Below are 20,840 nucleotides of genomic sequence, written 5' to 3'. Positions count from 1 at the left end.
GCATGAAAGAAGAAAAACCGGAAAGGGAACCCTTTTTTTCTGTGTCAGGTCACCATGGTGATCCATTGTCTCCCAGTCCTCGCTTCCACATACTACCCAAAGAAATCAGGCAGGATTAACAGATGCCCGGCTCTGAGATCACAGGGGGCCGCGGAGAGTTTTCAATTCAGCTCTTGGCAGTGAGCTAACAGAGGCAAAGTCGCTCAGCAAGCAGAAGCTCCTCCCATCACGCTTCCAACCCAGGGTCAGCCGTCTTTTTCGATCTTAAACCATTCCAGAAATTGCGCAAGGATTTTCTGGCACAAAGTCAGCATCCAAGAAGGCGGCAGCCGGTGAGAGCTCCTGCGCAATGACGTCACGCGGCAGCCGGGTGATCCCGGCCCCTGACGTCACGAGCCGATGACGTCATCCCGGCGCTCACCCGGGCCGGTCTGGCTCACGTGGGTCGGCCGTTCCTCCCCGCCCCCTCCCACCTGCGGGAGGCGGGGCGCGCGGGCCGGCGGGCCGCTTACAATAGCGCGCCTGCGGGCGGGGCGGCGGCGGCGGGCGCGGAGGTGCCGGCAGCTGAGTGGACGCCCCCTCACGGCTGCCCCCGCACGCTCCCGCCCCCTCAGCGGGTGCTCGGCCGTCCCATCCCACAGACACTTTGCCCTCGGACTCCCAGCCTTCTTTCCACCCCCTGCCCCGCGAACCCTGCACTCCCCAAATCGCGCTGCAAGAACTCAGCCTCCCCAGCGAGTTCCCACCTCCCTTAGAGGCCCACCGAGCCCCTCACGTCCCCGCCCCTCTGCGACCACCGAGCCCGCACCGCAGCACCGCCCCGGCGCCTGCCTCGTGGGTCCCGCGGTCCCGAGGGGACCCCCGGCGCGGGCGGCTTGCGGGAGGGAGAAAGTGAGGCGGCAGCCCGCGCACACTCGCGCGCTCACCCCCGCTCGGCTGCGGCCGCCGGGTGGAGAAGGAGGAGCCGAGCGGAGCCGAGCGAGCGCGGAAGGTAAGAGTCGGCCGCCCGGTGCGGGACCGCGGGCGTCGCGGGCTGTCTCGGCGGGGCCGCGCCTTGGGGTGCAGGGTGGGGGCGGCGAGGCGGAGGTGGGGTGGCCTGGGCACTTGCATTCTCCTCGGCAGGGCCGGGCGGGCGGGGGCGCCAGGTGAGAGGAGACGGGCGCCGCCCCGAGAGGCTGGCCGCTGCTGTCGGGCCAACAAAGGCCCCCAAGTGCACCCATCCACGCTCAGACGTCCGTCGACTCGGGGGGGAAGGACCCCGGAGGGGGCTACGGGCGGGGGTGGGGCCCGGCTGAGGCTGGGAGGCCCGACAGGTCGAAGTGTGGGATTCAGGCTCTTCCGAACTTGGCTGTGGTGCCGTGCTAACCCTGCCCGCGACGGGGAAGCCTCGCCACTGGACGCCGGATTCATTCTCGGTGGAAAAGTTGTCCAGTCCAGGCATGGGGGAAGGCACTGTTAGGGTTCAACTTGAAAAGAGAAACAGTAGTGCTTGGTTCAGGCAGCCCTTCCCCCATGCTGGGCGTGCTCCCTAACTTAGGAAGGTGGAAACAATCGAGAATTGCAGTTGTTTTGTGTGGGTTACTCTATTTCAAAAGATATGATTATTACAACCTGCACTATCTTGACTATTTTAATGGCAAACACTACTGGCAGTGATTTAGAGGAATGCTTAGGAAGTACCTGGTGTTTGTTGGTGTTGTAAGACACTTGTTAAACCCACTGGATAATTGTCTTACACTTTTACTGTGTTTCTAGTACTGTGAGAGGGAAAGGCTTCATTGCTCCCTAAGAATCGTTGGGGGGGGGGGGAGGGACGGCGGATGTTTAATTCTGCTTCTTGTGCTTTTGAGTTTTCTTCACTTTTGTCTGGAGAAAACAGGAGTCAGCAGCTCAGAGATGCCTCATTTGTCTTACCTTGGGGTTTTGCCTACTACCTACCTGTGTGACCTTGAGCAGGTCATTTCCAGCAGTAAAGTTCTAGGAGTTTGCTGCCCAGGAACAAGGAGGCAGCCTGCACTGGCTCAGGACTCAGCTTTTCGGAGCACACCCCCTCCCCCTAGGTCTTTGCTGGTATCCATCTCTTCTCTCTCAAGGCTCCTTGGGAATTCTCCCTTGGCACATGTAACATTCTAATTTCTGTTTGGGAAATCGCAAGTCAAGTGTGTTATGAAACCTATCCTATGTTCACTAGAAACTACTTCTCAAAGAGTTTTGGGAACGTGGACTGAGCTATTCCCCAAAGCTTAGCCACCCTGCATAGGAGCTCGTGCACAGGACCATCTGGTGCATCTGCTTATTCACTCATTCTCTTGCCCCTATTACTGGAATCTGTTTCAAGCCTCTTCCTATGATTAAGGGATTCCAAGAGTGTTAAGACCTTTCTTGTCTTCAAAGAGCTCAAAGTCTAGTGGGTGAGGTAGACATGTAAACAATGAAGCCTGGCCTAATCTCCAGGGAGCTCCAGTTGTGCAGGGAGTACTGTGCAATAATTGAGGTTGCTGGACCTGTTTTACAAGTTTGGTCCTGGCCAAATAGAGTCCCTGCCGGGAAGGTGGCTGGCCCTTCATCCATAAGAAAAAGCCTCTTCAGTTAAAGTCAGTATGTGTTTATTGAGGCCTGTGCTAGGTTTGAAGGAAGCAGCATTTGTGTATATAGAGGGATTTTTCTAGAAGTATGATCTACGCGATTTCTCCCCTCTGAGTCTTCACTGTCACAAGATCAATTTCAGACACTTGATCACAGGACTGGAAGCTGGAGATCAGAGCATGGACCACCTTGGTGGCCTCACTTTTGGTGACCCCTGCCACGTTTTTTTTCGCATCTCTGCTTTTGCCTGTGCTGTTGTATCTGCCTAGCGTTTCTGTCTTCCACTCTTTTCCCACCTGTGCAGGTGTCCTTGTAACGAGTTGCCTTTCCATCCTCTGGCTGGTGTGTATTGCTCTTTATAGCATTGTGTTGCAATTATTTTAAGTTTGTGTTTGTCTTCTTCCACTGGCCTGTGAGTTTCTTGAGGGTAGGATCTATTTTGTTTTAGTACCCAGCACTGAGTAAATGTTTGAATGAATGAACGTAGGTATGAAGAATAAAGTTAAGGTCCATGAGCAGGACATTTCTAATGGTTTGGATTGAAACAATTTGTTCTCGACCTGGTCCCTGGACCACAACATCAGTGTTATCTGGAATCTTGTTAGCAAAGCAATGGGGACTGGGTGAAATCTGTCCATGAAAAACTGTGCTTGGGGCTCCGGTAGATACCTCTACTCTAACAAGCCATCTTTTGAGCTCCTGGTGCTTGCTCACATGTGAGAGCCAGATTTAAAATTGGCTTTGAAGTCCCACCAGCACCCTTCTTTTTCCTTCCATGACACTTCCTGCCTGGCCTTCCATGCTGTTCCACCTATCAGCTGTCTCTTGTCATCAGAATTAAGAGGTTCTTGAGAACAGGCAGTTTTTTCTGCTTTCTTCATGGCTTTAATCCTGATGGGTTGGCCAGGGATGGCATGTATCTGGAGTACAAGTGTTTGCTGAATGAATGATATGATTTAGGCTGTGTGCTGCCAGCTACTGCTTCGGGGTTTTAAGAATGGTTCTCACCATGAAAAGAAGGCACACTCAGGTTGACATTTACATGTCATTCTCCTGCAGGATTTTCACCTTTTTACTTTGTTTTAGCTATGGCTTGAAAACTGCCTTTACAATGTCCTAGGGTAGGATTGTTTGTGATTTGGTTTTGCAAGTCTAAATAAGCACTCTCGCTTTTGAGTTATTTAATGTGAGATCATCTCTTCCAGGTCTTCTGTGGTTTTTGTCTTTCCCTTTTTTTTTTTTTTAAGATTTTATTATTATTGGAAAGCCTGTTATACAGAGAGGAGGAGAGACAGAGAGGAAGATCTTCCGTCCGATGATTCACTCCCCAAGTGAGCCGCAACGGGCCGGTACGCGCCGATCCGATGCCGGGAACCAGGAACCTCTTCCGGGTCTCCCATGCGGGTGCAGGGTCCCAAATCTTTGGGCCGTCCTCGACTGCTTTCCCAGGCCACAAGCAGGGAGCTGGATGGGAAGTGGAGCTGCCGGGATTAGAACCGGCGCCCATATGGGATCCCGGGGCTTTCAAGGCGAGGACTTTAACCACTAGGCCACGCCGCCGGGCCCTCCCCAGTCATTCTTAAAATCGTATCCAAGGGCCTGTTGAACTCTACTCTTTTTCTTGATCTCTTGAAATGCTTTGTTGCTTTCAATTTCTTATTTGCTTTAACATATATCCATGTTCTCTTTTGTTGATTTCCATCTGGAAGAGTGGTTTCATTTGTTCATTGCCTTGTAACAACACTTGAATTGCTCTCTAATATGTGCTTTTTGGGGGGAGGATAGGTTTTTCAGTTATGCATGGGAAGCAGTTCAGTTTCTTTTTCTTTTCTTTTTTTTCAAGATTTATTTATTTTCCTTAAAAGAGTTACGGAGAGAGAGGGGGGAGAGACAAAGCAAGATTTTCCTTCTGCTGGTTCATTGTTCATAAGACTATAACAACCTGTGCTAGGCTCTTCTGGATGCGAGTCAGGAGCTTCTTTGGGGTTTCCTACATGGGTGCAAGGACTCAAATTGGGTCATCCTCAGCTGCTTTGCGAGGTCATTAGTAGGGAGTTGTACCAGAAGTGGAGCAGCTGGGACTTGTACCAGTGCTATATGAGGTGCTGGGGACAAAGGTGGAGGATTATTGTGGTATATACCACCTTTTTTTTTTTTTTTTTTTTTTTTTTGGAGTTTTATGGTACAATTATGTAGGATCTGGGATCACCCACCCGTTTTTTAAAAAAGATTTATTTATTTATTCGGAAGTCAGACTTAGAGAGATAGAGAAAGAGATATTCCATCTGCTGATTCACTCCCCAGATGGGTGCAGTGGCCAGGGCAGAGACAGGCCAAAGCCAGGAGCTTCTTTGGTGTCTCTCAGGTGGGTGCAGGGATCCAAGGACCTGAGCCATTGTACTTGGCTTTCCCAGAAACATTAGCAGGGAGCTGGATCAGAAGTAATATAGCTGGGACTCATGGGATGTTGGTGTTGCGGGCAGCAGCTTAATCCTGTACACCCAGTGCTGGCCCAGTGGTCTGTTTTCTTCAGGAACTCTAGGTAATAGAACCTGGCATGGTAAATGTTGAAATGAAGGATAAAATAGGACAAAACTTGCCAAATAAGCACAACTGCAAGAGAAAGTTGCCTTTGTGTGTTTTTTTCCCCTTCAATTTTATGTAACAATTTAGTTTTGTTACAGAACATTTTGATAGTAAGACTTTTTAAAAATTTGGGGTCAGTGCCATGAGTATTAGCTTAAGTCTCTGCTTGTGATACAGCATCCCATTTGGGTGCCTGGTTGAGTCCTGGCTGCTCTGCTTCCCATGCAGCTCCCTGCTAATGTGCCTGGAAAGCAGTGAAAGATGACTCCAGTCCTTGGGTGCATTTGTATTCAAGTGGGAGACCTGGAGTTCCAGGCTTCTGGCTTTGGACTGGCAGCCCCAACTATTTTGGCTGTTTGTGGATTGAATCAGCTGATGGAAGATCTCTCTTTGTGTCTTCTCTCTGTGTAAATCTGCTTTTCAATAAAAAATATTAAAAAGTATTAAACATTTTTTTGCAGGTCAGTAGCTTTTTTGGGGGAAAATTTAAAAATTAAGGTTTATTGTGGAGTTGCCAATTTGAGACGGCTTCAATTCTGTTGGTTTTAATAAATCTTCCTTCCTCCCCTGCTTACCTTGTTTTCAGAATCATAACTGTGAAACAGAGGAAAAATTTTTTCCCTTGGTAAAGAGAGATATTTGAAATTATCACAATGATATACCCTTTCTTTGATAGCACTTCAATTCCTTCTCAGAAATTCATTTACTTGAAAAGCAGAGTGACAGAAAAAGAGAGAGACAGAGGAAGACAAAAGGGAGAGACCTTCCATGTGCTGGTTCACTCTCACAGTGGACACAATGGCCAGGGCTGAGCTAGGGTGAAGCTAGGAGGCCGGAACTGCTTCTGAGTAGAAGGGCTCCAAGCGCTTGGGCCATCATCTTGTTGCTTTCCCAGGCACATCAGCAAGGACCTGGATTGGCTGATGCTCATATGGGATGCTGCATCACAGTGCTGGCCCTTGACATAATTTCATTTCATTTTTTTAAAAAAAAATTAAGACTTATTTATTTGAACGTCAGAGTTACAGAGATGGAGAGACAGCGAGGTATTGGCATCCGTAGTTCCACTCCCTAGATAGTTGCAGTAGCCTGGAGCCAGGATCTTCTTCCAGGTCTCCCAGGTAGGTGCAGGGGCTCAAGTACTGGTTTTCCTAGGCCATTAGCAAGGAGTTGGGATGGCAGTAGAGCAGCCAGGTTGTGAGCAGGAGCCATATAGGATGCTGACATCACAGTAACTTTACTTGCTGCACTTAACTCTGGCCTCCATTTTAATTTTAAATGGGTAATTTGTAATTCAGGGTGGGGAAATAATTAAATGTTGAATAAGTGAGGATACCTTAATTTGGTCTCTGTGTCACTATGTGTTCTGGTAAAAGTGATTTTATCTCAGTTTTGTTCCAGCTGTAAAAGGAGGGCAGTGGCAGTTGTTGTGACTAAGTTACAGGATTATGAAGTAAAAATTAAGAACATTCAGTATAAAAAAACTTTGAAAATATTTACCTGTTAACTAGTTGGTGGATGATGATAAACTTGTTGGTGATGACTTACATTGTTGAACACTTCCATAACAGAAACTGTGTGAGATAATGGAGGGTTTTTCCCAACCCCTGAGAATAGTCCTAACACTGGTCATCTCAAGCTGAGTCTCATCCTGGTGGAGGGAAGGTGTTGAAGTGGCCAGCCTCGGGTTCAGTCTGTACCCACCCGAGTGCAGCAGCCCTGTGCTGTTGGCAGTACGGAGAATGCTTTGGTTTTTCTGCACAGAGAGCATAGATGTGTTCTCGCAAACAGATACATTGCTGTGAGAGTTTAAATTTCCCTTCAGTTAGCCTGTTCTTTTTTGTTCATCAGAGAGATTGATGGGGCCAGATCCACATACATCACTTAGATTCATTGTCTTTTTTTGGGTGTTTACCTTGTTCAGTCTTCACAGCAGCGCTGTGAGGTAAATGTTCCTGATTCAGGAGCCAGAATATTGAGGGGCATGGCAGTCTTGTCTTTGTCGCCAGCGGATGCCTGAATATTGATTTAAAAATCTAGATGTAACACTTTATTTTTGCCTCTATGTCATGTGGACTTTGGAACTTGTATCAAAATCAGTTTTGAGGAGCATCCTTTTAGATGATTCCTAATCTTCTTAAGCTCTTTTCCTTACAAAAACTGTTTGAACTAGAAAAAAAGAATATTTAATGATGAAAGTCTTTGTCAGATGGTCATGGTGTTATGGCCTGAGAAGATAACACCTTTTCATGGAAGCTGCAAGGCCAGGCTTTGCCCAGTATTCTGAGTCACCTGTGCCTGGATATTATTCATTTCCCTTTATCCTCATGTGCTGCTTTTCTCTGCCCCTGTTTGTAGTTTATTTTTCCCTCCTCAGGATAACTTCCTCTTCTCCTTCATCGTGTTGTTTTCAAGACTAGAGAAATCATGTGCTAGGATCCTCCAGATTATATTCTCTCTCTTTTTTTTTTAAAAAGATTTATTTATTTTTATTGGAAAGTCAGATTTTACAGAGAGGAGAAGAAACAGAGGAAGATCTTCTGTCTGCTGATTCACTCCCAAAGCAGCTGCAATGGCCAGAGCTGCGCTGATCTGAAGCCAAGAGCCCAGATCCTCTTCCAGGTCTCCCATGTGGGTGCAGGGTCCCAAATATTTGGGCTGTCCTCACTGCTTTCCCAGGCCACAAGCAGGGAGCTGGAAGGGAAACAGAACCCTTGGGACATGAACAGGTGCCCATATGGTCCCTGCATGTGCAAGGACTTTAGCCGCTAGGCTACTGTGCCGGGCCCCAGATTATCTTCTGTTAAGAAATAGAGCAGTAGCAGGTCAGGAAGAACCAAGCCTCACCGAATCCTTTTAGCATGATTATATGTGGTATTGATTAGTTGTCTAGAATTGATCTGGATCTTTGCTGAACAAGTTTATTGTCCTGACTCTTGTTGGTGGAGTCAGAGGGTAGATAGTTCACATGTGGCATTGGGAAATGTATTCTTACTTATGGGGCTTTATTCTTTTACTTTTCTACTTCCAGTCCTTCCCAGTGTCCCTTTCGCTTTTAGGCTGAGGCTGGAAAGATTTTTTTTTTTTCCTTTTTAGAATCTGTCTTTCAAATTTAAGAAATGCCAATGCCAAAATGCTTGTATGTGTAACTTGCACCCTCATCTGCTTGCTGCATCTTCAAGGCCAGCCTGCCTTATTCCAGCTGTGATCCCTGCGAAGCCAGGATTGATGTCTTCCTCGTCTTAACCCTTGTTCTCATAGTATTTGCAGTATTACCATAGTGTTACTTATCACTTTCTAGGAAAGAAGATGGATGTAGCGGAACAACACTTCATGTTAGGCAAAGAGAAGCTTTCACAATTGTTTTAAATATTTATTTAGAAACAAATACTACCTAATGCAGAGTTGTGTGAAGATAAAATCAATTCCATGTGTGAAAATAAATTGTAACATGTTGCTACAAAGATGTTAGGCAGAATAATAGTAATTGGATGGCTACAATTACCCATTGAAGTGGTTTTTAAAATCTGGCTGGCTGTGCAGTTGAACTTCTTATGAGGATTAAAAACATACCGTTGTTTAGGTTGTATCTCAAGTCTGCTGAATTAGAATCTGTTGATTTTGAAGTTTTACAGGTGATGCTGATAGGCACCGAAAGATGAGAGATACAGCCGTATAGTAGTAAATGTTTTGTGAATCTGTTATATGAAAATCAGCGTATTCTAGACTTAAAATTCACCCACTTGTTGAGAATGTGTCAGGAGTATCAGGCATTTGTGACGGACTCCGAAGAAACCAAGGAGAGAGGAAGGATGTTCCTGAAACAGAACAGTTCTGAGCACCTGTCTTGGAACCTTGAGTGGTTTGATATGATTACAAAATGGGTATAGGGTGGCAAGTGCTGAGTGCAGACAGGGAGGCAGGACCTGGTGATGAGGCCTTTTTTATTGTGTTCAGGTATTTTCACTATTGCTATCTCATTTTATTCCTTGAGCAATTAAAAAGAAAAAAAAAAGAATAGAAAAGCTGGCAAGCTCAGAAAGATGTTTTATCTTGGTTTTATCTTGACTTCATGTTAGTTTAAAATGGTGTTTTATCTTGGCTTTATGGAAGAGAAAACAGAGAGGTTAATTGAATTGCCTGAGGTTATGCAGCTAGAAACCATAGCCACCACTTTTTTTTCTTTTTAAGATTTATTTATTTGAATGGCAAGTTATAGAGAGAGGGAGAGGGAGAGGGAGAGGCAGAGAGAGAGAGAACAAGCTCTTGGGCCAGCCGTTTTCTGCTGCCTTTCGAAGTACATTAGCACGGAGCTGGGTTGGAAGTTGTGTAGCCAGGATTATTTTATTGCAAAGTCAGTCAGATACAAAGAGAGAAAGATCTTCTGTCCGATGATTCACTCCCCAAGTGTCCACAGCAACTGGAGCTGAGCCGATCCGAAGTCAGGGACCAGGAGCTTCCTCTAGGTCTCCCACACGGGTGCAGGGTCCCAAGGCTTTGGGCCGTCCTCCACTGCTTTCCCAGACCACTAATAGGGAACTGGATGGGCAGCTGGGCTGCTGGGATTAGAACCGGCGTCCGTATGGGATCCTGGCGCATTCAAGGCGAGGACTTTAGCCGCTTAAGCCACCAGACCGGGCCCAATGCTCTTTTTTTTTTTTTTTAAATACCTTTTTATTAATTTGAAAGAATTACAGAGAGTAGGAGAGACAGAAATAGAAAGAGAGAAAGAGAATCTTCCATCCACTGGTTCATTTTCTGAATGTCTGCAACAGCCATAACTGTACCAGGCTGAAAGTCAGGAGCTTTATCTGGGTCTCCCACATGATTGGGCAAGGGCCCAAACACTTGGGCCATCTTCCACTGCTTTCTCCAAGGCATTAGCAGTGAGCTATATCCCAAGTGGAGCAGCCAGGACATGCACCAGGGCCTGTGTCCAATGGTGGTGTCACAGAGGGTGGCTTTATCCACTATGCCGCAGTGCTGGCCCTGGCAGTGCCTCTTAACCCTCCCTTTCCTCTTACAGGCTTCACCCATTCCCTGTAATACGTTAGGCTGTAGACCATCAACAGCAGTGACTCACTGTGAAAACATTTGCCAGTATTCCAGAGGAGCAAAATATAAATGTCTGGGCTGGGGAATGGATGGAGAAGGATAAGGTGTAGTTGGAGGGACTCTTAGGTCCTCTCTCACCTTTTGGAGAATTCTGTTTTATAATGTCCTCTTCCATTTGAGATTATTTCCTGTTTAGAATTATCTGTCTTGTTCACAGTGTGAAGTTTTTGTTGTCAAGGTAACATTTTATTTTATTAATTCAAGAAGTAACTTAATATATAATTTATAAAGCAACTTAAAAAATCCTGTAAAACCCAGGTGAGCAAAACAGAAAAATCCATAGATAGACCTTTGAAAATTCACATCTCTTGAACAGCCTAAGGATAATTACATGCTTATGATCTACTTATTTCAAAACATTTTCCTATACAATCTCATTGAACTGAATTCTGTCCTTAAAATATCTTCATTTTGGGCCCGGCGCCATGGCCTAGCGGCTTAAGTCATCGCCTTGAACACACCGGGATCCCATATGGGCGCTGGTTCTAATCCCGGCAGCTCCACTTCCCATCCAGCTCCCTGCCTGTGGCCTGGGAAAGCAGTCGAGGACGGCCCAAAGATTTGGGACCCTGCACCTGCGTGGGAGACCTGGAAGAGGTTCCTGGTTCCCGGCTTCGGATCGGCACAGCGCCAGCTGTTGTGCTCACTTGGGGAGTGAACCATTGGACGGAGGATCTTCCTCTCTGTGTCTCCTCCTCTCTGTATATCTGACTTTGTAATAAAAATAAATAAATCTTTAAAAAAAATCTTCATTTTTTAGAGATCAAGAGAAAATTGAGGGACTTGTTCATAATATAGCCAGCATGTTGAAAATTAGAATCTTTCCTTCGTATTTGTCTCCTAATCTGATGCTTGTTCCCAGTGTTTCAGGTGCTGCCTTGTCCAATGACATTTGTTCCATTTTCCTTTGACTTGTAAGAAATCCCAGGTTAATGAGACAATTAGTAATTGTCATAGCCTCTCTTAGCCCCTCTCTTCTGAGAATTCCAGAAAATGCTGAACCAGCACTAAAACATAGTGTTCTGAGGATAGAACACTATATTTGATTGTTTGCTACAATGGATAATTAATTAGTTCAGATTTCCAAGAGGTCTTGAACCTCTCTTTAGGTGTCTGTACTAGCCCCAAGGTTGAATTTCTGTTCAAAGGAGTTACTCTTGAAACTCTTCTTGATACTTTAGGTGTAGGCTTTTGTATATATTTAGACTTTATTGTAACGATAAGTGCTTATTTTAACATAAAGTATTGGGGACACAATATGTGCAGAAATACCCTGATTTTGTGACTTTTTCCTGTTTGCTTGATTTCATATTAATCCATTCCTCAGTTCATATCATTATTTATTTACACAGAGCCACAAGTATGATTAACATCTCTGTGTACTAGACTTTAGGCTCCAGAAATTATTTATCTTTAAGGCATGGTACCTTAGCTATATTTTAAAAAATATTTATTTATTTGCAGGGCGCAGAGAGAGAGACAGACAGACAAACAGAAAGCTGTTTGTAGGTTCATTGACCGTTTGGCAGTACCTGACTGAGCTGGGGCAGAATAGGGAGCTGAAATTCAACCCAGTTATTCCATATGGGTGATGGGGCCCTGGACACCCGTTGCCTCAGCTGATGGGATGAGCATATCTCAGGGCAGCTTAACTTGCTACACTGTAACACTTGCCTAATGTCATACCATTTTCTTTTTTCATTTTTAAGACGTTTGTTTTTACTTGAAAGACAGATTTTATAGAGAGAGAAGGAGAGGCAGAGAGAGGTCTTCCATTTGCTGGTTTACTCCCCAAATGGCCACATCTGTTAGAGTTGAGCTCATCTGAAGCTGAGAGTCAGAAACTCCTTCTGGATCTCCCATGTGGGTGCAGTGTGCAGAGGGCGTGAACCAGTCTTTAGTTGCTTTCCCAGAGCATAAGCAGGGAGCTGGACTGGAAGTGGAGCAGCCTGGACAAGAACCAGGTGGAGATTAGCTTGCTGCCCCCTGTGCCAGCCCCTGTAGTACCTGTTTTTAAAGTGGAAAGTATACATTTTTGGTCCCTGTTGTGTGTCTAGTGTCTAGTGCGTGGTAAATAGTAAGTAATCAGTAAATGCTTTTTAATTGAAAGAATGTTAACTGAAATCAAGATTCAAATTATGGTTCGTTTTATTTCTTTAATACTTTTTCTAAACTTCAAGCATAAAAGAATGCTGTTAATGTTTGGTTGGAAGAAGGTAGGAGAGAAGAAAACTTAATAGGCTAAATACCTCTTGTGCAAATTACTTCTGACCTGAGTTAGAAGCTGAAGGCATGCCTTGATGCTATCTAAGGGTATGGAAAATTCTTAAGCTGATCACCAGCTACTTTTGCCATTCGGGGTCTTTCTGCATTTCATTTGAGTTCACGAATTATGTATTACTGAAGGATGACAAATTGCATTGAAGCCTTTGTTAGCGTATTTGCCTCCTAGATGGTCAGTTCTTTTTAATACTAAGGCCATGTTGCAAAATCGGCAGTTTCCTTTAAGATTACTGTGGGTTTCTTTAAAGTTCCACACAGTTGTAATAAGAGTTAACACACTTGCTGTCACTAATTTTCTTCTATAAAATAAGAGCTCTGTTTTATAAGGTGTTTTGTTGCAGTGTTAATATTTAAAATTGAGGTGCAATTCTGTCATATTATTTTGATTTTCATATATGTAAATGTGCATAATCACAGAATTGAAGTCATAAGGTAGAGCTTAATTTGCCTTTCCTTTTTCTTCTATTCCTCTCCCAATTTTTCCTCTTCCTCTCCCTTCTTCTTTTTTAAGGTTTATTGTATTCATTTGAAAGGCAGAATGACAGAGAGAGGGAGAAATCTTCCATTAGGTGGTTCATTCCTCATGGCAAGAACTGCTAAAGCTGGGCTAGGCTGAAGCCAGGAACCATGAACTTTTTCTGGGTCTCCCACGTGGCCTAAGTGTTTTGGCCATCTTTTGCTGCTTTCCCAGGTGCATTTTCAGGGAGCCTAATTGGAAACAGAGCAGCTGGGAGTCAGACCATCACTCCAGTATAGGATGCTGGCATCTCAGGTGATGGCTTAACCATTGCCACAGCACCGACCTCTGTTCTTTTCTTCTTGATTTGTAAATAATTCTCCACGTTACTTCTTAGTTTACATTATATTTAATTTTAATTTTTTAATTTTCAGTTTTCTTGAAAGGCACAGAGACAGTGAGTATCAGAAAGGAGACATCTTCAATCTGCTGTTTCACTTCCAAATTCTGGCAACAGCCAAGGATTAGGAGCTGAAGCTGGGAGCCTGGAGCTCAGTAGGGACTTAGATCTTAAACCATCACCTGCTACCTTCCAGAGAGCACATTAGCAGAAAGCTGGAACTCGGAGTAGATCCCAGACTGAAACCCAGGCACATTGATCATGGGGTGCAAGTGTTCTGGCAGCTTAACAATCCAGGTATCTGTCCTCATTGTAAAGCCTTAACATGATAATCATGGTTTACAGAAAACCTTCATATCAGTTGAAGCTCTGTGGTGGAGTATAGGAGAATTATTTGTCTGAGAAACCTCAATTTTGCTCTTAAGGTCTTTGATCTGATTATATGAGACCTGTCCAGCTTAGAGAGGATGTATTTTTTCCCCCCGTATTTAAAAGAATGTATTTGAAAGAGGTACAAAGAGAATCTTTGATTCTCTGCTTCACTCCCTAAATGACTGCAACGGCCAAGACTGAATCAGGCCAAAGTCAGGAGCCTGGAATTTGTTGCAGGTCTCCGATGTGGGTGCAGGGACCCAATACTTGACCCTATTCTGCGTTTCCCAGGCTTATTAGCAGGGAACTGAATCAGAAGTGACACACCTGGGTCTCAAACTGGAGCCCACGTGGGATACCAACATCATTAGGTTACTATGCCACAACATGGGCCCCTAGGATTTTGTTATTTCCATGAAAGTTAACTGTTGGAGCATTTTTCAGAATTATTTCAGATTCTGCCTTTATTCTGAGCCTACCACATTCTCCCTGCCCCTCCTCCATACTTCACTGCATATATCATAGATAAAATAGCAGTTTTACAATCTTGCTATTCTAAAACTGTATTTGACTTTGTACCCATTCTGCATCTGTCCCTTTTTAACTCATGTTAAAATTTGGTTGCTGTTGTGGTGGTGAAAGACTTGGTCTTTGAGAGGTGATGAGATAGCTAAGAGGGATTGATGTCTTCCCGTGGGACTGTATTAGTTACTGTGAGAGCAGGTTGCTGTCAGGTGAGGGTGCTGCTTGTCCCTTCCCCTCTTCTCTGCACCTGTTATGTTAAAACAGTGGGAGGTCATTAGTGGCACCATGCTTCTAGACTTCGCCACTTCCAGAACTGCGAGCTGGCACATCTGTTCTAGTTTGTTGTTGTTTAAAGATTTGTTTATTTTTACTAGAAAGATTTACAGAGAAAAGAAGATACAGGGAGAAAGATATTCTGTTCTCTGGTTCACTTTCCAAGTGGCCACAGTGGTGGGAGCTGAGTCGATTCAAAATCAGGAGCTTGGAGCTTTTTCTGGGTCTCCCATGCAGGTGCAGGATGCCAGGGCTTTGGGACATAGTTTACTGCTTTTCCAGGCCCATGAGTAGGGAGCTGGATGGGAAGCTGAGTATCTGAGACATGAACCAGCGCCCATATGGGATATGGCTCCTGAAGGTGGAGGATTAGCCAACTGAGCCATTGTGCCCAGCCCAAGAGAAACTTTTAAGCTGCTGGTTTACTTCCCAAAAGTTTTCCATAGGTCATATAGGCTGAAGCCAGGAGGCAGGAACTCCATTCAGATCTGTCACTCAAGTACTTGAGCTGTCTGACCTATTGCTTTCCCAGGCACATTTGCAGGGAGCTAGATTGGAAGCAAAACAGTTGGAAATTGAAGTGGCACCCCAGTGAAAACCAGCATTGCATTGGCCCTGCTGCAACTCTGGTCCCCTCTACAGTGATTTTAAGTGTTAAAATGGCTGATCTTACACTACACTTTGTGGCTAGATCTTATTCATTCTCCTTCTTTGAATACCTTGTGTGCACACACTGGTGATTCCCGTTTTCCTCAGGTGTTCCTGGTGTGAACCTTTCTTTGCTACTTGATCTCATTCATTCTCCTGCTTTTGAGCACTACACACACACACACACACACACACACACACACACACACACACACACACACACACACACACACACAGTACATATACTGATAACTCGCATTTCTCCCAAACTTCTCCAGTCTAAACCTCTCTCCTTGACTTCAGACTTCACATGTCCAAATGCCTACTTGGTATTTCCTCTCTTGATTAATATGCTCTCACAATACAAAAAGTACACACTTGATCTTTGCCATAAACCTGTTCTGGGCACAGTTATCCCATCTCAGAACGACCCCTTTCCCTGATGACTTAAGCTGGAAACCGAGCGTGTTGCTGACCTCCCTGTCTCTTGAATTCCGATGTATGCTCCATTTCCAATTTGGGAATTTTACTTACCACATTTTTTAAAATTCTATCTACATCTCCACTCTGTTGATCTAAGCCATTACTGTTTTCTCTTCTGACTACTATAGTAACCTTTTTTAAAAAAATCTTATTTTTATGGGATTTATTTGAAAATTGGAGTTTTAGAAAAAGGAGAGATAGGAAAAGACACACACATACAGATCTTCCATCTGCTGGTTTGTTCCCCAAAGGGCTATAATAGTTGGGACTGGCCCAGGCTGCAGCTAGGAGCCAGAGCTTCTTTTAGGCTTCCTACTTAGGTAGCAGGAGTCTGAGCTCTTGGACAATCTGCTGCTGCTGTTTCCTGGGCTATTAATAGGGAGCTGGATTAGAAGTGAAGCAGCCAGGACACTAACAAGTGCCCATTTGGGGTATTGGCATTGTAGGTGACAGCTTTACCTGGTATGCCACAATGCCAGCCCCTACAAATAATCTTTTAATTGAATTCATTTCATACCTTTAAGGAATTTGTGTTTAACTTATGGGGAATTATGAAGTCATGTTCATGATTGAATGACCTAACCCTTGTGGTTTTTCTAATTTCATTTTGGGCCACTTTCTACCATAATAGTTGTGCTTCCCCATCTGTCTTGTTTTGTTTTAGTAAATAAGTATCAGGACCTTCCTAATCTAAAGGTTTCCTCTGTTATCCTCTTATAACACTGCATTTCCTGTAATGAATTTATAATTCTGTCTTTATGTGATTGATTGTTGTATGTCTAGACTTTGAGCTCAGTGGAGTCAAGATTCATGTTTCTTGCTCATTGTTCCTTATCACCTAATACAGGTTCTGGGGACAACAGTGAATGTTGTCAAATATTTATTTGATGAATGAGCTCGTGCTGTTGATAATGTGGGTTATCAGCTGTCAGTTCTGTCACTGACGTTTGTTTTTAAAATTTGTTTATATTTCTTTATTCTTTCCGCTCTAGTGTAGAAGTTAATTGACTCTGGGGGCTGACATTATGGCATGGTGAGTTAAACCACCACCTGTGACGTGGGCATCCCATATGGACACTAGTTTGAGTTCTGGCTGCTCCACTTCCTATCCAGCTCCCTGCCAGTGTGCCTGGAAGAGCAGTGAAAGATGGTCCAAGTATTTAGGCCCCTCTACCCAGCTGGGAGGCCTAGAAAAGGCTCCAGGCTCCTGGCTTCAGCCTGACCCAACAATGGCTGTTGTGGTTTTACCTGCCTTGCCATAGTGCTGGACCCCTCAATAAGTAACTATTCAGCATTCTTGAACTTCTGTAACATTTTACTTATGCTTTGCATTATAATTAGACGTATGGAGATTAATTTGATATCTGCTGGGATTGATCACTTACAAAATTAGGCCTAGGGCCCGGCAGCGTTGCCTAGTGGCTAAAGTCCTTGCCTTGAACGCCCCGGGATCCCATATGGGTGCCGGTTCTAATCCCGGCAGCTCCACTTCCCATCCAGCTCCCTGCTTATGGCCTGGGAAAGCAGTCGAGGACGGCCCAAAGCCTTGGGACCCTGCACCTATATGGGAGACCTGGAAGAGGTTCCTGGTTCCCAGCTTTGGATTGGCGCAGCACCGGCCCGTTGCAGCTCACTTGGGGAGTGAATCATCGGACGAAACATCTTGCTCTCTGTCTCTCCTCTCTGTATATCTGACTTTGTAATAAAAATAAATCTTTAAAAAAATTAAAAAAAAATTAGGCCTAGTCAAATATCCCTTTCTGCTCACTGCTGGGGTCTGTCATTGTCACTCCCTTTGTCAGTAAGTACCTTTGTAATGGCAGGGTAATTAGCATCTGATGGTATGGGACAGTCAGAGCCAAAATGAAAATTGAAGAATTTTAGAAATTGAAATAAAGTGATATTGGAGAATGGCTTGAAACACTCATACATACACACAACCCACTGACAAATGAAAAGTAGGTAAAATTAGACCAGTTAAAAATTGAAGGGAAATTTAATGTGAGTGATGACATAACAAGAGATGCAGAAGACAGTGATTTGATTAAAGAAAGTTTAAAGAGAGGCTCTGGGAAAAATTGTTGAGCCTCTTACATATTTTAATAAAATATATTGTATCAATATGTTGTGAAGTGAATGAATTTGTTTTTTAAATAATTATGCTAGTGGCATTTTTAACCTAGATTTTGTTATTTAAGAATTGCTTAAAAATAACTTCTTATTTATCTTGATTAAAAGCTTGAACAACTTTATGGTGAAGAGGTTATTAGAAATGTTTAGCCCTTGTCATTTAACTTTGATTTTTTTTTTTTTTGGCTGCAAATTATCCTCAGAAAACAAAAATTTGATCCATATGCTGGTTCTCTCATTAGAGTTAATTCTCAGATTGAGGACTGTGCTTTATTTATTATAGTGCTATAATACCTAATAAATGTGTTGAGATAGGAAGAATGAAAAATAATTGAAAGGATTTGGAAAAGCTTCTTAAAATTACTGTATGGTCCAGAACCAGTTTGGATGTTATATTTTTGTGAAGTCTAAAAGGTAAACCTCTGTTATTCTTTTTACCAGTTCCTGTCTACTGTATATTTTAGTATTCAAAATCTGCTCTCTGCCTCAGTAGCTCTTGCTCTCATTATCATTCTTCCTGGAGATTGAGATGGAAATGAGAAAGGCTTTGGGCTGCTGCCTGGGTATCCGCATTCAAGAGAATTGAGAAATGCGGAGGGACCAAATGCCATCCCTGACCCAGCCGGCGCCAGGTCAGCCAATCATGGCTTTCCTGCATTTCCCTTTGTTCTCTGTGCTTGTAGCCTCCTGTCCGCTGCAGGTTTGTGCTACAGCTGTTTATGCCCATTAATGCAATGCTAAAGTGTCCCTTACTGAAGCCATGAAAGCAACCGGTCTCAGCTGGTGGACAAGAACTGTCTGGTAGCAGCTTTCACAGTACTTTTTCATAAACAATTGGATGAGGCACCTGAATACCTTTTCATAATTGTTTTTGAAACCATAGAAACAGGCTGAATATGACCTCAGCCTTGGGAGTCCACCTCCTCCCCCATATTTTTTGGTGTAGGAAAAAAAACCAAAAAGCCCCAAATAGAGCAGAAAGCTTATGCCAGATTAATAGATTTGATGCCTCACCCTGTTTCCTGACCGCATTTTCCTGCTAGCGAAGACCCTGAGAGGCAGTGGTTATGGCTCAAGGAATTAGTCTGTGTCTCCCATGGGAGACACCTCGATTGAATTCCTGGTAACCTGTTTAGGTCCAGCCCAGCCTTGGCCATTGTAGGCATTTGGGGAATGAATCAGTGAGAGGGAATTGTGTCTCTCAAATAAATTCTAAAAATAAATAAATAAATAAATAAATAAATAAATAAATAAATAAATAAAAGGTAGTTTTGTGTTACCCCCTTATCTTTTCATCTGCCTTTCTTTTCTTCACCATTATGCATTTTAGGAGTGGGGACTGTGATATTTGCTATGGCAGTCTTCCTTTAGTTTATGATATAGTATTTTATGCCCACAGTGATTAGTGTTTTGTGATTACTGGGAACTAGCTTCAAAAAATCAACAGTAATTTATCAAGTAAAACTCGATATACACTGTGGCATCATTCTCAACTCTTAAGTTGTGCATGTGTCGATGCAGTCTTGGTAATAGGAAGAACCTTCTTTCCTTTATGGCTATTCTTTTTTGCTTTTGTTTTTGATTTTGTTTACGGCTGTTCTTTATGCTGAAAGAACTTGCTGTCTCCTCTGTTCGTTTTCTCCCAGGTCATATACTGCTCATTTCTTCAGGGCTCAGTCCGCTTAGGTTTATGTCTCTTTTTCTCCTTTCCTCTTTGATGAACTCCTTTTTATGTAAATCTCTTTGTAGAGCAAGTAAGTAACTTGCAAAAGGGGTCATTTTAAGGAATAAAATTCTGCACTAAGGAAAGAGTTGAGGTAAAGGTATGAAAGGGTCAATGTTACAGAAATATGATAGTAAATATTATGTCTTTAGTTAGATGGCTTGTGGGCCTAGTAGGGATATGGTGGGCACACCTCTGCTAGGCTGCAGCTCCTGCTGATGTGCATGAGAGTCAGGACTGGAAATGGGCCAGGCTGGATAAGGCGATGGCACCCATTGGCATACATGTGAACTGGGCTGTGGAGTAGGTTGGGCTGAGCTAAGCTGCAACACCAATGGGTATATATGACAGCCTGATGGGGATATGGCACAGAATGGACTAGTCTGCTGTTCATACTGGCACACACAGGAACCAGAGCTGGGGGTGGGCCTGGTGGGGGTTATTGGGGGCCATCTCAACTAGGCTTTCATTCCTGCTAGTTGTGCAAGGGCTGTGTTTGTGGCAACCTGGATTTGGCCAGGCTGTAGCACCTGTTGGTTTGCATGGAACATGGGGCTGGGGACAGGGCTGATCATGCAACTACAATTACCAGTGTGTGCATAGGCTGATAGTCTGGTTCAGTCTGTCACACTGGTTGACACATGCAAGAGTCAGGCCTGGAGTCACTTCAGGAGAGATTTCTTGGAGGATTCCTCCACTGGACTAGTAGACTCAAAATTCTAGCCACAGGGAGAATCATAGGATTTATGGTCTGAGTTTGGAATGCTTGTATTGGGACTAGGCCTGCTCAATTGCTGATGCCTGTGCAGTGGATGGCATCCCAGAGTGCAAGGGGAGGGCATGATGGCCAGCTCATTTGGGCATGTGGAGGAGTGCCTCATGGGAGGATGGAGATTGGAGCACACTGGACAGCTGTCTTGGCCAAGCTTTGGCAGCAAGTGTCTGGGTGAATGGATACACTGGGGTGGAGTCTTGCCCAGGGAGTTTAGAAGGATTTTCTCAACCTTGGAGTGTTGGGTCTGGCAGTGTCTCGAAACTGTCAAGGCCACTTGAGTGATACCCTTGGAACATTCTTCTCCACATTGGGGCTTCTAGAATGACATTGCACGGACATCCCATCCCTGGGTGCTGATGTAGTTTGGCAGCTGGGAGCAGCTCCCTCCCCCATCCTTTACCTCCCCACTCCCCATACCCCATAGGAGAGAAAAGAAAAGAAAAGGAAAATCAGAAGCATTTGTCCCACCAACCTTCCCCTATAG

At 44.3% G+C, this 20,840-nt stretch overlaps 1 protein-coding gene across 3 annotated transcripts in view; it reads left to right on the top strand.

The window, feature by feature from the left end:
- Positions 1 to 476: 476 nt before the first annotated feature.
- Positions 477 to 20,840, top strand: part of PAK1 (p21 (RAC1) activated kinase 1) — a 146,945-nt gene continuing 126,581 nt past the window's right edge. For 2 of the 3 annotated variants that reach the window (XM_058663636.1, XM_004589861.3), the window contains exon 1: positions 478 to 991. The gene's annotated coding sequence lies outside the window, so the exon portion shown is untranslated. Of the gene's footprint in view, positions 992 to 20,840 lie in introns of all 3 variants that reach the window. The other variant, XM_058663638.1, reaches the window with a different exon arrangement.

The sequence above is a fragment of the Ochotona princeps genome, chromosome 4 (genome assembly GCF_030435755.1).
Source record: "Ochotona princeps isolate mOchPri1 chromosome 4, mOchPri1.hap1, whole genome shotgun sequence".
Taxonomy (NCBI): Eukaryota; Metazoa; Chordata; class Mammalia; order Lagomorpha; family Ochotonidae; genus Ochotona; species Ochotona princeps.
This window is presented reverse-complemented; position numbering and strand designations above follow the sequence as displayed.